General features: G+C 45.6%; 1 pseudogene; it reads right to left on the reverse strand.

Moving 5' to 3' along the window:
* Positions 1-2,375: 2,375 nt before the first annotated feature.
* On the reverse strand, positions 2,376-2,494 carry LOC133371060 (5S ribosomal RNA; annotated as a pseudogene).
* Between the last annotated feature and the right edge of the window lie 9,504 nt (positions 2,495-11,998).

Below are 11,998 nucleotides of genomic sequence, written 5' to 3' on the forward strand. Positions count from 1 at the left end.
AAGGAACTTCAACAGCATGGTGTGAATCCATATATAAAGAACAGAATGTTCCCTGTGTGAAGTAATGTGAAGCTTCAGACATTGATTGGCTGAGCTGGCGTGGTGATATAGAATGTCCAAAAATGTTCCAGCTGCTCAAGGAACAAAGCCGTCAGAATATTTGCAATTTAGTTTCTTGAGGGAAGGGGAAATTATTGTTTTGGCTGATTGTTTTGACTGTTTTGGCTGAGGTCCTGAGCTGCAAAAGACATTATAGGTCAAAAACAGCACTTTGAATTGGGCCTAGAAACTAACTGGTAGCCAGTGCAGTTGCTCAAGGAGCAAAGCTGTCAGAATATTTGCAGTTTAGCTTCTTTGAGGAAAGGGAAAGTGACGGTTTTGGCTGGGCTTAAAAATCTCATGCAAGGAAAGTGGTCAGACAATGGAAGTTTAGAGCGCTCTGGGGATTGTGGGCCAAGGAGCCATAAGACTAAAGTTCCCAAGTCTATAGCTGAGACCTTGACAGGGGTGCTGTCCCTTTCCAATAACCATAGAAGGTGAATCCTGCCACTTGTTGCTTCTATTGCCACTGCAGCTGTATGATGTTGGGTTGTATCCAGCTGAGTTTTACTCAGACCAGACCCATTGAAATTAACGGACCTAAGTTAGTCAAGTCCATTAATTTCAATGGGTCAACTGAGTATGAGTAACTTTGGCTACAACCCCTGGGAAAACTAGAGGGGATGATGATGGCCAAGAAACTGAAGTGGGGACTGAACTTCACTCATGGGTTTCAACCAATCTGCCAATTCTCTGGCCACGGGCTTCTGATCTACGTGTAAGACATGTAAACCTCTCCAAGTATGTCAGTCCAGAAGAGCATTACATACCACTTGCCTCTTTCCCTGCCTGCACTTTCCAATAAACCCCAGAGGTCCTGCTGTAGGTTCCCTCTCAAACTGAGCTGTCGTGGGTGAGTACAGGGGGCAAGAGCTTCTCTGCTATGTTGTGTTTGTTACTGAAAATTCCTCCCTGGAGAAGCCCACTTGGTTTCCTCTTTAAATTGTCTCATTAAGACGGGGGTTGTTGGGGAGACTGACTCAGCTGTGTGTTTCCCCCTGATGCTTTGCTCTGGCTGTTTTCAGTCGTTCTTTGCTGACTGTTTTATTTTCTGCTGCTTTCAATGGGTTTCTGTCGTCTTTTGCCTTCGACCGTGATTGACGTCTTGATTGTGCTAATCATTTCCGTCTGCTTTGTGGCGAGCTGCTTTGAATGTTTGCTTCAGAAGGAAAGTGGGTCTCAGGCTTTAAAATGATAAGAAGAGGAAAAAGAAAGCTCTGTGTCTGTAATTTGTGCTCCTAAAGAACCTGAAATTTGAAGTTAAACCATAACGAGGCAAACTATTCTTTCTCCCTTTCCCAACTATTCACCTGTTGGTGCTCCAGGCTTGGCTTGCTGACTGGCTCCCTCCATTAGGCACACCCTGTCAGCAGTTTCAAGTTTGGATCCCTGACTGGCTGCCTCCCTTCAGCAGGTTTTAGGTACACTGTGATAGCCTGACAATTGCCCGTATATAAACTTGGGCTTCCCGTTTTAAAGAAAGGACACCACCCCAAAACACTTGGGGTCTCCACTTTGCCCTCTCAGTACCACTGAGGGGACCCCTAAAATCCCTTTAGGGCAGGGATGGGAAACCTGTGGCTCTCCAGATGTAGTTGAACTTCAACCCCCATGAGCTGCAGCCAGTATGGCCAATGGTCAGGGATGATGGGAACTCTAGTCCAACAACAGTTGAAGGACCATAGGTTCCCTCTCCCAGGTTTAGCATCTGGCTCCAACCCTTCTCTTTGTTGATTCCATGCAGTTGTTGTTGTTATATGCCTTCAAGTCAATTACAACTTATGGCAACCCTATGAATCTTGTTTGGATATATTCATAGGGTTTTCATGGCAAGAGGTAATCAGAGGTGGTTTACCATTTCCTTCCTCTAAGGCTACGGCCTTAATGATGAAACAGGTTATCATAGTTTGGACACATATTGAGAAGGCATGATTCACTAGAAAAGGCAATAATGCTGGGAAAAACAGAAGGGAGTAGAAGAAGAGGAAGGCCAAACGAGAGATGTATTGACTCCATAAACAAAGCCACAGACCTGAACTTGCAAGATCTGAACAGGGTGGTTTATAATAGATGCTATTGAAGGTCGCTGATTCATAGGGTTGCCATAAGTCATAATCGACTGGCACATAACAACAAGACCCTGCTTGCAGGGTCAGCAAGATGCATTTTGTTGTCTGAGGGAAGGACAAGCTCCACCCCCCTAATTTCACATACAGAAACTGATTTGAAGAAACTGACTGAATTGACTTGAAGGCATATAACAACAACAACAACAAAGCCTATGGCACCCGGTATTCCCAGGTGGTCTCCCATCCAAGTACTAACCAGGCCTGACCCTGCTTAGCTTCTGAGATCAGACGAGATCGGGCATATCTGGGGTAGGATGGCTGTAGGCCTCTGCAGTTACAGAGGCGCAGAAACACATCCAGCAGGTGGTGCGATAAAGGGCAGTGGGTCTCCAAGGTTTGAGGCTGGGGACGTTCCTAGCCCTCCCTGGAAATGCCAGGGACTGATCCCCGCATCTTCTGCATGCAAAGCAGGCGCTCTGCCACGAAACCATGGCCCTTCCATTTGCTACTATAACGGCACACTGACACAGGTGGCTGCCCCAGTGATGCTGAATGGTAAACTGGGGGAAGGAAGGAAAGGAGAATCTCATCACCCATTCAGGGGTGGGGACTAAAAAGCTGCTGTGCAAAAGACTTGGTGTCTAGCCTGTCTCTGGCGCGCGCTCAAGCGCTCTCCTCCCCGGTTGCCCATCACCGCCCAGAGCTTACCTTTTTCTCCAGAGCAACATGAAAATTAAATATGTCAAGAGAGATGACCTCGATTGCTAATCACAGCCCAGAGGCTAGGATGCGATGCTAATTGGCTCCGCTGCCAACGAAGCTCCAGGCAAACAAAAGTGTCGTTTATCAGCTCCTGTTAACACGCCCCCATCTCTCCGCTTCCAAACGGGAGCCCCTGCTCTCGCTCTCCCTCCTGTTCTGTCTGTGCCACTCCGTCTGCCCAGACAGATGCACTCGGCATAGCTGTCCCACTTTGGGTGAAGGGACCCTTTTTCTTGGGCTGGGATCAGCAGGAGAGTATGCCGTGGTTGCTAGGCAACTTCAGGTCAGGCACTGGATGGCTGAAGGGGACTGTTCCTGGCAATCCAGATATCACTGGATGGAAGAATGTTTTTAGAATGTTTTATCTGCTGCTATTTTTTTAGAATGTTTTAACTATTTTTAGAATGTTGATGTTTTATAATGCTTTTAGATGTTTTGATAAATTGTTTTGCTGGCTACTCTGGACTCCTTCGGGAGGAAGGGCAGGATATGTGAATTTATCAAATAAATAATAAAATAATACATTCTACTTCATAATCCCAAGAGGCACTCAAAGCAAATTACAAAAGATCCCCACAATCAAATCACACTAGAGATTTTTGTATCAGGAAGAGAAATAACATGGTTTCCCTACAAGATGCCAGGATCATTCTGGCAGAATTCCCTTCACTCTTCCTTGGTCTTCTTTGATAGCCTTTTGGCTGTTGCCTTTGGCCAGTAACTTTCTATGCTCTAGTAACTCTCGCCCATTGTAGCTCTCCAGACACACGCTGCTTCCGAATATGGAAGTCTGCCTCTGTGAGTCTCTAATACCCCTTTAATGCCATCTCCACATCTCCTGGCAGTAAATTCCATGAATTAATCATGTATTGTGCAAATCAGAACTCTCTCCTTGGTCTCCTGACTATTGCGTGTGTCACCAAGAGCTGGCCAGAAGGGCTGTAGCCAGGGAAGACTGGTGGCTCTGAAGTCAACGGGGCAGTGAATCCACTCCGGGTTTTAATCTGAACTTTCAAGGAGCTGTCCAAGGGCCTTTCAAGCTGAAAGCACCTTGGACATGTTATGGAGAGTAACTCAGCGGTCTGAGCTGGGTGTGCCAGTGTGTGTATATACCTAAGAAGCAGGATTTTACCCTGCATTTAAATCACTGAGACTTAAAAGACTTAGTAAAATAAGGAAAAGGCTACTTTATGTATAGAAATACATAGCAGATAGGAGAGGCATACCTAGTTCTAACTAAGTTGGAGGCGCAACACCCAGACTTGGGTATTGCCCTCATGGCTCAGGAGAGAGAGCAAAGACAAAGATGCCTTGCTTGTGAGGACTGGCCCAGAGGCATTTGGCTGGCTGGGGCTGCAAAGCATATGGAGGACTAGATAGGCTGTGATTCTAGCCAAAAACAGGTGCCCTCAAAACTCTCTTCAGGGCATCCCCTCCGTCTCCCCAGTCCACACCCTTCAGAGACCCTATGCACTGTGAGCATTTTTCCCTGGCTGAAAAGTGTCCTTCAACTCTGATAATGCCTCTTGCTTTCTTAGAAGGAGGGCACAGAGGCAGTGAAGACTGGTTGCTGCGATGTCAGCGGGCAGAGAATCCGCTCCAGGTTTTAGCCCAAACATTCAACGAGCTGTCTAAGGTGCTGAAAGTTGAATATTCAGACTAAAACTTGGAGCAGATTCACTGCCCCCTAAAGCTGGAGTGACCAGTGTCCACCTCATAGAGGGACATACACATGTGTGTAGAAATTAGCTTACAGTTAAAAAAAAAAAAATGTTGCCCACTTTTGCTGGCTCCGCCTACCACTGACATGTGGCCCTCAGTGTGTGGCCCAGAAAGGAATGTGGCCCACGGGCTGAAAAGGTTTCCTCACTCCGGCCTATATCCTGACCTTGGCACACATGTCATTGCTTCTCTGAAACTAGAGGTAGTAACATTTCCTCCACTCTCACTGCAGGATAAGGAAGAGTTGCCATGGTTTTGTGTTTTTTTATTGGCCCTGCTCTGGTGCTCTTTAGCAGTAGTGTGACGTGGCAAAACTAAGCGTGTGATGCCAGTTAAAAAAGCAAACAAACCCTAAAGTCACAGGTATGTGCCCAGTTTTGAACACCATAGATTTCGGATAAATTAGTTGACCATGTATAATAGAGGGCAGGGCTCCTATGCAGGGTTGCTACCTTTTGCTCCGGCTCTGCTCCTGTGCCTTTAATGGCAGCCTGCCACCCTGACATCCTGCAAGGGAAGGTTTTCCTGGAATGGAGATAACCTCCTGTGGAAAGTCTCATGAGCTGAATGTGCCTGAGCACACATTTCCCAGCAAATCTAGCCGCTTCCCAGGAACCAGGGACAAGCAGCCCCCTCTTCCTGATCTGTCTCATTCTCTCCCTCTCTGAGTCACTCTTTTCTTCACAGAGCCCATAGGGGTATTCATTAATGTGGGGCGAAGGGGATATTGACGCACACCGGCTGGGAATCCTGGGCACGTAAGACGCTGCCCTAGAATGAATAAGAGCATCTGACTCAGTATTGATTATACACTGACTGGCAGTGGCTGTCCTGGGTTTCAGGCAGAAAAGGGTCTCCAGCCCTACCTAGAGATGCTGCTGGGATTGCGCTTGGAGCCGTCTGCATGCAAAGCAGCTGCTGTACCCCTGAGCTATGATGGCCTTTCCCTCACATTCCAGCCAGGCAGAAACACTCGGGGTGTGAAACAGGACCAGTGAGGGGGTGGCCTGGGGAACAAATGTATGGAACAGGGAAGAGTCCTGAGGGCCATGTAGGGCCATTTATTTGGCCCCTGGGTGAGAGGTTCCTATCCTTGCAGTCTCAGCCTATTTGACACCAATGATGATGATGACGATTCAACAGTGCCATCAACATGCAGAGCACTTTATGAGTTCCGAGAGGATAAGTCCCTGCCTCAAGGAACTTGCAGTCTAAACCAGCCTTCCTCATCCTGGTGACCATAGAAGTTTTGTCTGCAGTTGTGCTGGATGGGGCTAATGGGAGCTGTAGAGCAAAGTATGTGGCCTATCTTGCCTACTGCTTTTCTGGAACATGAACTGAAAAAAGGGTGGAAGGTTAGGCGGTTGAGGGCTGGGGCAAGAAGATGTTTGATCTCCTTTTCCCTGCAGTGCAGTTTGGTGGCAGACAAGTCAAACATCAGAAATACATCTCAGACTAAAGAATGCTGCATTGTATATACTACAGTACATATACAGAACTCTGAAAGCGCATGCACATCTACACAATAATATGTCCCTCTGAGTTTAGGGGCTTGCTCCCAGGTTCTCGCCATTTGGCCCCTTTCCAGTCTTACATTCAGTTCCCCACATTTCTGCGCCAATTTGTGATTTCTCATGAAAATTCTCCTGCATTCTAGTGTGATTTCCTCTTCATAAACTCATTTTATATATTTTATATATATTCATTTTTATGCACACTTCCACCTAATATTTGCATTTTTGTAAACATTGGTTGCCGAACTGCATTGCAAAATTCAAATAAATGTGAATTTCAAATGACGGCTGTGTTTCAGTTCCCATATTGTTTTGGAAAGTGTGAATTTGATCAATTTGGCTTGAAATGTGAACTAAATCAACATTCTTGCTCATCCCTACTCCCAAGTAAGAATTGCAGCCTCAAAGTTTCTGGGATCATGTGGCATGTGTCTTAAGAGTCTGCACTTAAGAGTGCAGTCCTGTTTGCTCCAATGTAAGTCCTACTAACCTGCTCAATGAGATTACTCCCTAATAAGTTTGTGATGTATTGCAGATTTAGGCCCCTTTTAAAAGGTGTTTTGCTTTTCCTCTCCTTAAATTATTTCGCAAACAGACTTGCCTTTTTTGTCACTTTTGTGTTATAAGACCATCTTATTTTATGCCAGCCTTGAATATCCACAAATCTTTACATGCAAATGGCTTGGCCTTTGGATTGTTCTTGTTTTGAGTTAGTGGTGTTGATGATTAAGAATTATTACAATTTCTTAAGCACTTATAAAACAACGTGCCGCACAGTGTAAAATAGATCTTGCTTTTCTTTTCTTTTTAGTTGTCAGTTTTACTTCTAGGTGTATAACGACTGTTCCTCATTAAAAAGTTTTACTCAAATGTGCCAAGAATAAGCTCCTGCCTCTCTCCTCCCCCTGCCCCATCATACATAGCTGCATGCTGAGTTTTCCTGCAATTTTTAATACGTCGATAGTTATCCTTTTCAGACTGTGTAAGCATGCACTGCACCTCCCGTTTCCTCGTTGTGTTTGATTTGTAATGTCTGCTATCATAAGCTACGGTACCTCAGGGAATTGTGTTTATTGTCTGTGCTAATACTTGATTTTTTGGGGGGGGGTGCCTGCTTAATAGAACAGACCTGTCCCCGTTCGCTCGATTCCATTCCTTGAGATGACACATAAATCTGGAAGTCTTCAGGCCACATCAGCAGGCCCGATTGTTTATCTGGAGTAGTTAATTAGGAGAAACATGCTGCTGATCAATAGCTGATTGATAGAATAAGAGGCAGTGTTTGCATTGAGCAATGGACAGATGCGATCACACCCCACTCTCAGGGGCAGAAATAGGGAGTAACAGCACAATCCACAGCCAAGATCCACTGGGATGAGCCTGTTTGGAATAGGTGGAACTTGGGCTGTCCTAGCTGAGCTGGGGCTATGCCAGGGTTATGCTGGTGTAACTCCCTGATCCTGGCTCAGCCAGAGATACACCAGCGTGACTCCCTCAATGTGGCTGAGCTGGGGCTCAGTTAGTGGAGCTTAACCCAGCAGAACCTACACCACTATAAGTCCCCAAAAAGGGTTGTGGCTGAAGTGGGATGGGGCAAGGGGAGACTTGTACCTATTAGGGTTGCCAGGTCCAGGGCCTGAGACTGATCCTGTATCTTTAGGAGAAGAGAAAGTCAGCCAAGTGCAGGTGTTCTTGCAACCCTTCAATGGGAAAAACCACAAGGTGGAATTCTCCCTTCCCCCTGCACAACTTTTAAAGACACAAAAGATCTCTTGGTTGCCAGGCCCAGCCTCCAAGAGGTCTTGGCCGGGGAAGTTGGGAATTGTAGCCCACAATGTCTGGAGGGCACCAGGCTGGCAAAGATTGCTCTAACCACTAGAGTGTCAGAATGCCCAGGATTGAAGCTAGGGCCTTCTGCATGCAGAGAATGTGCTCAGCTGCTGTTCTATGGTCCTACCACCAGGTGGCCCAAATAGTGGCTGGCGTCTCTTGGTACATTTGGGCCTCATCCAAGGGCACCAGCTAAGATGGTGCTCAGGATCCAGGGCCTTTCCAGGCTTCTCTATCAGTTGTTTCCCCCCAATGGCTCCTGTAGTGGGAGAGTGCCAACGGTAGCCACGTAGTCGTTCTCACTTGGCTGAGCTTTCTTTCTTTGATATCCAACCTTTAAAGGCTCATGGTTTGGGCTGCACAGGTGGGATCTAGGCTGGCTGGCTCTCTTTCTTTCCTTCCTTCCTTCCTCTTTCCAGCTTGCTTTCACCCTGCCTTCCTATAGATCTGTTTTCTCCTTCTCTATACACCCACACACCCCACACTTGGCCTCATCTCAGAACACAGCTTCCAGCTGCGGATAAGTGCCTGACAATGGACCAGCTGGGAGTTAGTGGAGAGCTGAGTGAAAGAGATGGAGGCTGCCGTCTTTGATCAGGCTGATGCTTTCTGCTAACCGTCGCTGGTGTATGTGACTGGTAAGCTTCCCTTGACCTTGTGGACCCACCTTGCCCCACTGGAGCTAGGTATAAGCGATGCTATAAGCGGTGCTGTCAAAAAGGTGCTTGTTCTCTCCACAAGTCAGTGACAGCTGGCAGTTCCATGTCAGTGGGACAGTGGAATCCACTCTGGGTTTTAGTCCAGACTTTCAAGGAGCTCAGCAGATTCCACTACTCCACTGACATGGAGCCACCAGCCACCAATGCTACAAGGTGAGGGCAGGGCAGCTGGACTGATTTTTTTTAAAAAAATGCAACATAGAAGTCTCACCACAGTCTTTGTCTGCATACTTCCAAGAACTTCTGTAAGTTTCCTTTTTAAGTCTGTGCTGCCATCAAGAGGGGCCATAGCACAACCTTTGCCTGCAGAAGGGTCCCAGATCTTCAGCAAAAACAGTGTCCAGAATTCAGAGCTTGGGAATGTCCCTTTTTTGAACTACAACGCCCATCAGCCCAGTCCAGTGGCCATGCTGGCTGGGGCTGATGGGAGTTGTAGTTCAAAAAAAGTAACTTTTCCAAGCTCTGGTCCAGATGCAAAAAGGGTGCCGGGGCTCCTGCACTTGTCTTATGGCCCCTCCAGACATCCTTTTCATTGTGCATTCGTGGTTTGTGCTCATGACCTTTCCTCACGGAGATTCTGAGGCATTCTAGTGTCCATTTCTCCTCATAATCATGCAGTTCTTTCATATGCAGTCCTTCCTGATATACCCACTTTTGCAAAGCAGTTTCCCCAAACATAATGCATCTTCAGGAATATATGCTTTTTAACGCATACTTTACTCTTGCATACACACTTTTATACACATCACTCAGCTGGAGAACTACGCTGCAAAATTCTGCGAAGGGCAAATGTTGAAGGATGTCCATGTTTTTGGTTTGCATGTTTCTTCAGAAAGGGCAAATTTGGTAGGCTCGCCTTTAAAAGCAAACATTCAAATTTCTCCACCAGCCCAATGTCACACGTGTACGTGTAAAGCCTCACATGTGTGTATACCCACTGGGAATTCAAACGCCACCCCTGAGAGTAGCGGAATCTTTTGCTGGAATTAAACCTGCATGTCACTCTTACACATGTATATCCTTACCCTTAACCCCAGCAAAACACACAGAGAGTAAAACAAAGGCTGGTTTATTAAAAGAGGAAACAGGAAAATATAGCATTTACAATTATAGTTACAAATGCAAGCAGCATCTAACTTAACCCAATCATTTGTTCCCTAATGTTACAGAGACCCTAAACCTAATTACATTCAAAATTGCACCAAGTCATACAGAGAGAAAAAGAGAGAAAGAAACTCAAGAGTTAGGTGTGAATATACCTTTCCTAAAGAATGCAGCAAGACTCTAGGTCAGAATGGAACTTCCTTATCTAGCTCATAAGCCAAAGTTCTGCCCTTACTGTAACCTCCACCAGATACAAAAGATCTCACCCTTCCTTAATTCTCATGTTTCCGTGTAGCCCCAACGTTATTCCTAGAGTGCATTGTGTAGTAGAGCAAGGAAGTCAATGGAGCCCCAAGACGTGCTGCCTATTCCTCAACAATACTAGGTTTAAATATGCTTTGAGTCTTCACTGGGCTAAATGTAAATTGGGAAGAGTTTGTTAGTGAAAGATTTGGTACATGAAAGAATACCTGTGTCATGATTATTCTACCTGTTCTGAGTTAAACCTTTACTTGCAACCTCCGGAGAAGTTGTATATGTGTAAATTAAACCTAAATCTTGTCTTGTGTGGGTTTTGCTGACTTGGGTTTACCCTGGGCAAAGACCATTGTTTATTTATTTATTTACTGATTATTTGATTTCTATCCCTCCCTTCCTCTCAGCAGGAGCCCAGGGCGGCAAACAAAAGCGCTAAAAACTTTAAAACGTCATAAAAACGAACTTTAAAACACATTGAAACTAAACCTTATCTTTAAAAACGTTTCTTAAAAAAAATCTTTCAAAACATCTTCTAAGATTAAAAACATTTTTAAAAAGAAGGTTTAAGAACATATTAAAAAGCAATCCCAACACAGACGCAGACTGTTAATTCCAACATAGGCACAGACTAGTTAAAGGGATTATTCCTAAGCAAACCTGGAACTTGGAACCTTCTTTATTACTAGTTCATTCTGTTGCTACGTGTCTTCCTGAAGTCAGCAAGCCAGTTCTGACCATCCTGAGGCTTGGGGTCAACAAAAGGCATGCAGTATAGAGGTCACCCAAACTATAGATTCTTATGCTCTGATCCACTGAGATGGATCTGAGAATAAAATATTTATTTATTTATTTATTTGTTTGTTTTGTTGCATTTATATACCGCCCATAGCAAGTAGCTCTCAGGGCAGTAAACAGAATAGGATAAAAATCCCCTTTTACGCATATCTCCTTACACCCAGGGCAGTCACACTACTTCATTTCCAGTCAGTGCATCTCCTGTCCCTTCCTGCTGAAATCCCATAACTTTTCATACTAGAAATGTTCTGTTGTTTTTGTCCCACCTTTGTTGTGCTATAATGACCCTCCAGACAGCAATAATGTGGTAACATTGCAGAAGCATTGCAGAACTAATAAAGGAGAATTAAATCCACCACTAATGCACTATTGTTGTGTCAAGGACATGTTGCAGAATGCACCCGCAATAAAATGCCAGTCCAGAGGGAATTTTCAACTTGCCATGCATCTACGCAACAATTAACTGCATAGCTGTCAAAGGTGCAGGAGCTCTGTCCTCCTGGCACCTGGCTATCCTAATCCTCAGATTCAGGTGTGCTGTTGTTGTTATGTGCCTTCAAGTCGATTATGACTTATGGTGAACCTATGAAACAGCGACCTACAACAGCATCTGTCGTGAACCGCCCTGTTCAGAACTTGTAAGTTCAGGTCTGTGGCTTCCTTTATGGAATCAATCCATCTCTTCAGGTGTGCTACTGCCAACCAAAATAGACAGCATTGGTCTAGACACCCCAGCAGAGGTCTATCAATGGTTTAGCCACGACAGCAGCATTAAACATCGTCAGGCTCCACAGCTTCCAATTTATGGGAGCACAGGTGGGGAGAATGCTGTTAGTAACCCCTTGCCTTCAGGTCCTGGTTGTGAGCTTCCCATTGTGAGAACAGGCTGCTGGACTAGATGCACTTCTGGTAGGATCCAGCAACCAGCCTCTTCTTGTATTCTGTGGCAGGGATGGAGGGCCTGTGGCCTTCCTGATATTGCTGGACTCCAGCTCCCATCATACTTGATTCCATTGATCATGCTTGCTGCTGAGGCTGATGGGAGTTGGAGTTCAGCCCAGTGGAGGCTGGTGGCTCCAATGTCAGCGGGGCAATGAATCTGCTGCAGGTTTGAACTTTAAGTCTG

The sequence above is a fragment of the Rhineura floridana genome, chromosome 15, assembly GCF_030035675.1.
Source record: "Rhineura floridana isolate rRhiFlo1 chromosome 15, rRhiFlo1.hap2, whole genome shotgun sequence".
Taxonomy (NCBI): Eukaryota; Metazoa; Chordata; class Lepidosauria; order Squamata; family Rhineuridae; genus Rhineura; species Rhineura floridana.